Raw genomic sequence first — 8,448 nt, 5'->3', positions numbered from 1 at the left:
TGTCAGATAATGAAGGAATTTAGCACCAGGTACCAGATTAACTCCAATAACTTGCAGGGATCTGAACGTGTTCTCTAATTGTGATCCGTGTTCTCTAATTGTGATCCGTGTTCTCTAATTGTAATTCGTGTTCTTTTAGATTTATCTCATTTTATGTTTTTATTATTTGCTTTACAATAAATTCAATTTATGAAATAAGTGGAAAATCCTGCGAGTTTCCTCATGTTAGGATATAATCACAGAGGACGGCACAACGACTGCGACATTTAGGAAATTGTGTGCTGTTCTCTAATATTGATCTCCAGTGTATGTGTGTAGTCTGTGTTTGTGTAATGTGTATGTGTCTGTAGTGTGTGTATAGTGTGTACCTGTATGTAGTGTGTATACAGAAACAAGGAAAAGAGTAACAATGTTTTGTTCCTGTAACTTCCAGGCTCCATATCTCTCCCCCCGCTACTGCTTTGAGTGTAAAAAGCTCAAAATATTGTTACGCTTGTGTGGCGCCCCTGAGTACATCAGGGTGCCACAGGGTACTGCATCCTTACCCAGGGTGCAGGGCATACCCCCCATGATTCCAGGTTCCTAAGAAACCGGTGTCACTACCAACAGCACCACAAATCCCAATCAACACCTCACATCATGACCTGTCAGACGCACCAGTGGGTTGGTGTAGCTGGAAAAGGGCCACCCACCTAGGGGTCAGGCAGAGACTGGTGGGAGAGAACTGAGTCAGTTGAGGAGTTGAGTTCAGTTGAGTAGAGGACAGAGGAGTAGTGAGAGCCCTCAAGGAGAGAGTAGCTGGGGTGTTATAGCTCCCGGGGAGCTAGACCGTGGTTGGGTTGCAGACGATGGTCTGAGACTTGAGGAGTCGGGAACCGGTGGCAGTGAAATTGGAAGGGGTGCGACGGACATTGTCTAGGAAGACTGTCGGCACCAGCAAGCCCAAAAGAAACTGACCGGTACCGAGCACGACGGGGTACAGGACCCTAGGTCAGGAGCCGGTTCAACGTCCTGACAATTGACCTGCCGAGAAAGGAGATCTTCAGGGACCTTTCCACAGAGCTCAGAGATTGGGGGCATCAGCACACTGTGGGGACAGGGCTTTCCAGCCAAAAGCAGCCCACTGAAGTCCCAAGTGCCAGTTCCCAAGAGCACGATCCCGGATCCAAGCAGCCCGACGAACACTGGGTGGTACGTTTGTGCTTGTTAGTGTAATTGTATATGTGTGTATATTAATGTATATATTAGTGTGTGTGCATTGTAAAAACCTTAAAATTAATACATCTAGTTATCAAATATTTTATAGTAGGACATATAAGTTCATAGTTCTGTTTATGTTGGAGGGCATAGTTTATTAATTAAGTTTTTAAGGAATAAGTATTAAAATATCTATATTGAGTATACTTGAGTACTGACGTGGAAGGATATATATAAATCCTTCCCGAAGCTTCCAGAAGATTATGTCATATGGAACTATACAACTAAACCACCCTATATGGACTGAGCAGTTGGTATATAACACACGATGGAGGGGGCTATTGTTCGCTCCTCCACATTGCCTGCTGTAAAAAGACTCGAGACTGCAAGATGAAGACACGCTAAGAGATGACACCCCCTGCTTTGCCATTCAGGACCCAAAGAGAGATGGGTAAAGATTTCCCATTGATCAGTATGGACTAAATGAACTCTTTTTACCTAAGCTAACAAAGTATATTATTTTTCCTTTCTGTAACTGAACCCTGGCAACCATTTTTAAATAGATAAAATACATTTATTTTTTACATTTTTGAAGTTTCTTTCTTTCATGCGCTTTTACGTATTTTAAGAAAAATATATTTAAGAAGTATATTTTTTAACATTTGGTGAGCCACCCATTCGTAATTTTTTTACATTTTTGTTGTTCCTTCACTTTGCATAAGGGGGGGTCGAAGTATCTCAAGTATCTCCTGCAAAGGATCAGGAATCGACAATTTATAAAAAATCACGCAGAACCTAGGAAATACGTATAAGTCAAGTTTCATGAATGTTTTTTTTTTTAATGAACTTTAAAGTCTTTACAAAGGTACAGAAGTTAACTTTTGACGTATTTTTGAGCAAGAAAGATAAAGTCAGTCCAGAAGAAGTATTGGACGTGCTGAGCAAGGTGAATCAAGTCTTACAGGATCATCCATCAGATAATCTGATCATTTCAGGTAAGAAAATGGATTTTATCTCTTCATATGTTAAGCAAAGTAAACTTCAGTTCACTTATCCAGATATTTCTAATGTGGAAGAGCTTTGGTTATGCTTTTATGAGGAGTGTGAACTTGAGAATTCACGTATAGAATGTGTAAGGTCTTTTAATAGAGAGAAACAGAAAATCAGAAATGTCTGTCATTTAGTCTATGATTTTCACAAGTTAATCGTAGAAAAATGTAAAAATGGTGGAAATAGACAACCTGAATTGTCAGGAGAGTCAGTGACAGAGAAATCCAAAGACTGCTTAGAACCTGGAATGTCAGTCAGTGATATTGTGAATTCTGACTGTAATGTTGGCTGTAATTTTGCAAATCAGAATTTTGATAATGGCGGCAGACATGTGCTACGTAATCAAGGTCATTTTCAGGACACTGGGAATGAAGCAGGAAATGACGTAGAGAAGCCAGAAGGGCGAGCCAGAGTGGGACACGTGCAGAAAGGACACGTGGAGAGAGAAAATGGCGACGATCAGTTTCTAAAAATAGAACAGACAAATTTAGGAATTAAACTTAGAAAGAGTCTATTGGACATATGCAAATTAATTCCTGCATATAATCCTAAAATACATGTTTGCAGAAATTCAGAGATATTTGAAAGTTCCATTGAGAAGTTAAATTTAACCAATAGTGAGACGAATCAGTTATTCCGTATGTGGTTACCTCAGCATTTCTTTAGACAATTGGCATTAAAAAAGTCTTCTGACAATGAGACATTTGATTGTTCAAATGATAACGATATCATAAGGCTGAAAAATCTCATCTTCTGTGCAAGGAATGAATCTGATCCAAATTATGAGATGTTAAAGGAATTACAAATTGAACAGAATGAGAGTACGTTCTCATTTATGTCCGTTTTTGAACGTTTGTATAGGGCGGTCATTCCAAATGTCAGATTGGATGGAATGATACGTTTATTCATCAAGAAATTTCATTTCCTTGATAATGCAGCCTGTGCGGTGGCATTAAATAAAAAGTCCCTATTCGAATGTACGACATTTATCGATTTTGTTAGAAGTCGCCAAAGTCAATCAAAACAGAAATTAATTAATTCTGAAAAACCAACACGAAAAAGGGAGAGTTTCCGTGAAAAACCAACAGTGTCTCCCAGATCCAGATATTTCTGTGACAGGGTGTATGAAGTTCGGAGGAAGATGCATACGTGTTACAAACCATACAATCCACCCCGATTTTTATCATCTAAAAGTTTTTTTCCACAGGAAAAACCCTTGTCACCAGTGAAGGGATTGGTCACTGGGATTGATGATCCCAGACAAATTCTGAGTAAAAGCTTTGAAAGACAGAAACGGGTGTCTTGTGCAGATTCTTTCCCTGGGTTAGGATTTGATAGTCCGCGACAGCTGGGTGGTCTTTCAGAGAGAGACATTCTCTCTCATTTAACAGAAAACCTTGAATTACATAAGTTCCGAGATTCCTATAAGTTCAAAGTGAATTTAATAAAGCGAATCTTTGAAGAAAAAATTAGGTATGGTCTTCGGTTAAATAAAGTGGATTTCTGGGTAAATTCATTTTATTGTTTGATAAATATGTTTATTCATATACAGTGAATCTATATATATATATATATATATATATATATATATATATATATATTAAAGGTAGTGATAGTAAATCAAGGTCATATTTTCATTTAGTAAAATAATAGTTTAATGTTATGAATTAAATAATTTGATCTCTGTATATGAATAATAATATTTAAAATAAAACAATAAGAGAAAGTAACAGATTTTAAGTGTTTCATTTTTATCATAAATATGATAATAATTTTATTCTTTTATTTCCCTCAGAATTTATCAGTAATGCAGATAAGCAGATTGATGAAGTATTAACTTTTTATTTATACATTTGTTCTTGTCCTCAATCAGGTAACATATATTTTATTGGGTAAGGTTAATCGCGAAAGTACGATTAATAATAATTATTATTTTCTCAGGTACCAATTGCCAGAGAACTATTACTTTAACGTTTCTTTTATGAATAATACATACATCTTCTTTAAAATTATTAGAAATGTAATCTGAGCTTTGGAGTGTAGTAAAACTGCTTGCTGTTTTGGAATGGTGTTCCTTGCACGTACTAGAGCATGTGACTTGGTACTAAAGCTAATAATAAATGTTTGTTCCATGGTCATATGTACAGTGTGTAATACATTGGAATTTGTTTTTTACGAGAAGTACTTCAAATTAGTAACATAATTTTTGAAATGCGCATAGAATATTGGGAAAAAAAAAGGGATATGTGTTTGTCAGTTTCTATGTAGAAGTATATGTTACAGACCCATGACAGTCTTGTGTGCATAGATGTGTCTATGAATGATTGATTGTCTGAGCAGCTGCTAAAGTCAAAGTACTTGGATCCAGAGAAAAAAAAAAGGGAATTTTTGTTTTAACTTCGAGGTTATAATATATGTATGTATACTATTAGATAATAAGTTATAGTACATAAGTATAAATGAAGGAATTTATACCGGATATATATATATTATTCTTAGACATATTTCTTTAATATAGAGATGTTAGGATCATTTGTGTTAGTCACTTCTTTTACTGATACATAAATTGGTAATCATTTTTCTTTTCAAATATGGAAGTGATATTTATAATATGGTCTTGAAGATATACAACACAAATTTTAATTTAATTTAATCTAAACATATTTTTTATAATTTCATATTTCATGATATTGAAAGGGGGAGGTTTGGTCTCAATCACACATTTTATATTTGATAAATATATGTGTTTACAGGATACTTTAATAATTAATATTTCAAGTACAAAGGAAGAATTGGGAATAAAAAAATATATTTGAAGTATATCATAATGCATTTATATACTAAGAGAAGTGTATTATTTGCAAGGTTACATGACTTAATTATTTTTATTGGTTACTGATAGGTATGGAAATCCTATAAGATACTGGTAACATTAAGGTTATGTATTATTAAAGACATAGGTGTTATATACATAGAAGGCCTTATTTTTATTTCAATTTTTATTTTTATTCCAATTTTCATTTTTCCTTTTATTCCTATTTTTGATATTAATTATTATTTATTATTCACATTTTTAATCAGAATCTTAATTCTACAATTTTTATTTTTTTCTTCAGATTTTAAATATCTCAATTGAGAAAACACTTTAATATTTAGTTCAGTAATATCTAATATAAGAATATTACTTTATTAAATATGAATCATATTAAAAGGGAAAAGTTCCATTTTTTGGAAGAAAAGATACTTCCTTCATCAATATATACAATTGTTTACTTTCTGGTAATACATTATTTTTATATTAGTATGTTAACACAATAAGGATGAAATATTACTTATAGTTACACATTTTCTTATAATAGGTTCTTTAATAAATAATAGACAAATCAAATGATTAAATTAGAGTAATAAAGATGGAAGATCGAGGTACATCTAGGTTTACCTTTCTATATTTACAAATAATATATATTATATTTTTTAATCAATAATAATTTATAATGGGTATTATTGTGTTTTGATGGAATCCTCCAGTCTTTTCTAAAAGGTTATTTGCTTTGGTTTATAATTTTATAAGTGATCTAACTAAATAAGCCACATTGTTGCCTTTCATATTTATAATATGATACATGGTATAGGTACACATTACATTATTTCATATTTTATATTATATTTCGGCTACATTCAACACATTGCCACCTATGGGTTTGGAAGGGTAATGCACCAACGACAAAAAGATCATTACAAGAAAATACTATTGTCTATACCATTATGCAGTATTTTATCATTCTGAGTATCAATTATATTAATACTTCTACGATAATAATAATGACATGGTATTATAGTATTAGAGTTATGATACGCTGTGACATTTATTAGTGATAGTTATTGCCATATTTGGTATCTAGATTAGGGAATGAAGTCTTCAATCAAGATTACAGAAGATAAAAAGACTTTATAATTATCCTAAAGTTAAAAGGGATTCTGCAAAAAGGTCCAAAAGGTAACGTCTCAAATAAGACTGTGAAACATACAAAATACACTTACCGCGTTTGCACCTCAAACACAGTAGTCTAATGGTTCAAGGATGGACAATGACACATGGTCTGTGCATTAAGACCTCCCTAAAGTTACTAAGAAGAGCAATGACGTGTTAAAGTTAACCCCTGTCGTGCTGACCAAGAACGTCTTAACATCTGTTCCAGGATTTGACAACAGGCAGCATGAAGGATAAAAAGGTGACTAATGTAAATTACACTGCACAGACATCAAAGACTTTTGCTATTCTTCTACACTCATGAACTGTGGTTTATCAACATTGGCTATGGACTTTGTAATAAAGAATAAAGTTTATGGACTTTGATCTAACGATGATAAACACAATACGGGACTGTATAAATTGGTAACCATTCATTTTAATCAGAGGATTTATTTCTAAGAGACTGTGTTTATGCCGGATTACATCGGAGATAAGATGACATCAACTCAGAGGACATCATATGGTGACCGGATTTGTTTTTGCATTTCTTTTTAGGTCTAGCGAAGTATAGTTATATATTTTTATATGATTGATCAGTCATGGCCTATCATAACATGAATCCACATTATTATATTATTGAACTTACAACATGAATAATGCAAATTAATTATTATTCATCATTATTATTGATATTAATCCATTATCATCAAATAAGGAAAGAAGATTTGTTATTTTAATGATGTATTAATTAATTTTCGGGGTTACTCCACCCGCTTCAAGGGGGAATTGTAAAAACCTTAAAATTAATACATCTAGTTATCAAATATTTTATAGTAGGACATATAAGTTCATAGTTCTGTTTATGATGGAGGGCATAGTTTATTATTAATTAAGTTTTTAAGGAATAAGAATTAAAATATCTATATTGAGTATACTTGAGTACTGACGTGGAAGGATATATATAAATCCTTCCCGAAGCTTCCAGAAGATTATGTCATATGGAACTATACAACTAAACCACCCTATATGGACTGAGCAGTTGGTATATAACACACGATGGAGGGGGCTATTGTTCGCTCCTCCACATTGCCTGCTGTAAAAAGACTCGAGGCTGCAAGATGAAGACACGCTAAGAGATGACACCCCCTGCTTTGCCATTCAGGACCCAAAGAGAGATGGGTAAAGATTTCCCATTGATAAGTATGGACTAAATGAACTCTTTTTACCTAAGCTAACAAAGTATATTATTTTTCCTTTCTGTAACTGAACCCTGGCAACCATTTTTAAATAGATAAAATACATTTATTTTTTACATTTTTGAAGTTTCTTTCTTTCATGCGCTTTTACGTATTTTAAGAAAAATATATTTAAGAAGTATATTTTTTAACATGCATCTGTTAGGCTACCTTGTACAGAGGAGAGGCCTTACCAGTGTTTATACACAGGCAGTACAAATAGAAGAACGCAAAGCTTTTTCCATTGGAGAATGCAAACATTTTCCCCGTTTTGATATTTTCAAGAGCTTTTTTCTTTGCTAAATAAAATAGTGATGGCTTTTTCACAAGTTGGCCAAAAATTATCCCTTCATTTAGAGGCCAAAAGCAGGTGTCGCTGGCACTTTTGAAAGAAAAGCAATGGCTTCCCAACTAGGAGTGAAAAAATATCCCTTTTTGGGGATCCATAACGGGTTTTCTATTCTCAAAATTACTAAACAATTACAAAAGACCTTTAATCAAGTCGCCCAAAAATTATCCCTTATTTTCAGGATCAGGAGCAGACTAGGTGTGTTCAAGTGCGTCACCAAAAATGAGTCTTATTTTGTGAGTTGTTTCATGTCTGTGTATCTTCCAGAGAGTATGTTTCCCAGCAGCAGTACAATCTCACTACAATCATTGTGTGTAGTCAGGAGATGTGTGGCGGCGTGACTGTGGCGGCGTGACTGTGGCGGCGTGGCTGTGGCGGCGTGGCGGTGTGGCGGCGTGGCGGCGTGACTGTGGCGGCGTGACTGTGGTGGCGTGGCTGTGGTGGCGTGGTTGTGGCAGCGTGGCTGTGGCAGCGGCAGAAGCCACACAGTAATTAGGATGAGGCAGGCAAGTAGAAGTTTACCAGTGTAAGGACAGCAATGGCAGCAGCAGTGCAGCACTATAAAGCACAGCGGGCAGGCAGCCACACGTGTCGCTGGCATGGCTGGGCAGTTGCATTAGTAAAAGCTGCACAGTAGAGAATTA

The sequence above is a fragment of the Anomaloglossus baeobatrachus genome, chromosome 2 (assembly GCF_048569485.1).
Source record: "Anomaloglossus baeobatrachus isolate aAnoBae1 chromosome 2, aAnoBae1.hap1, whole genome shotgun sequence".
Lineage (NCBI taxonomy): Eukaryota > Metazoa > Chordata > Amphibia > Anura > Aromobatidae > Anomaloglossus > Anomaloglossus baeobatrachus.
The sequence above is the reverse complement of the archived record's forward strand: the minus strand, read 5'-3'. Positions refer to the sequence as shown.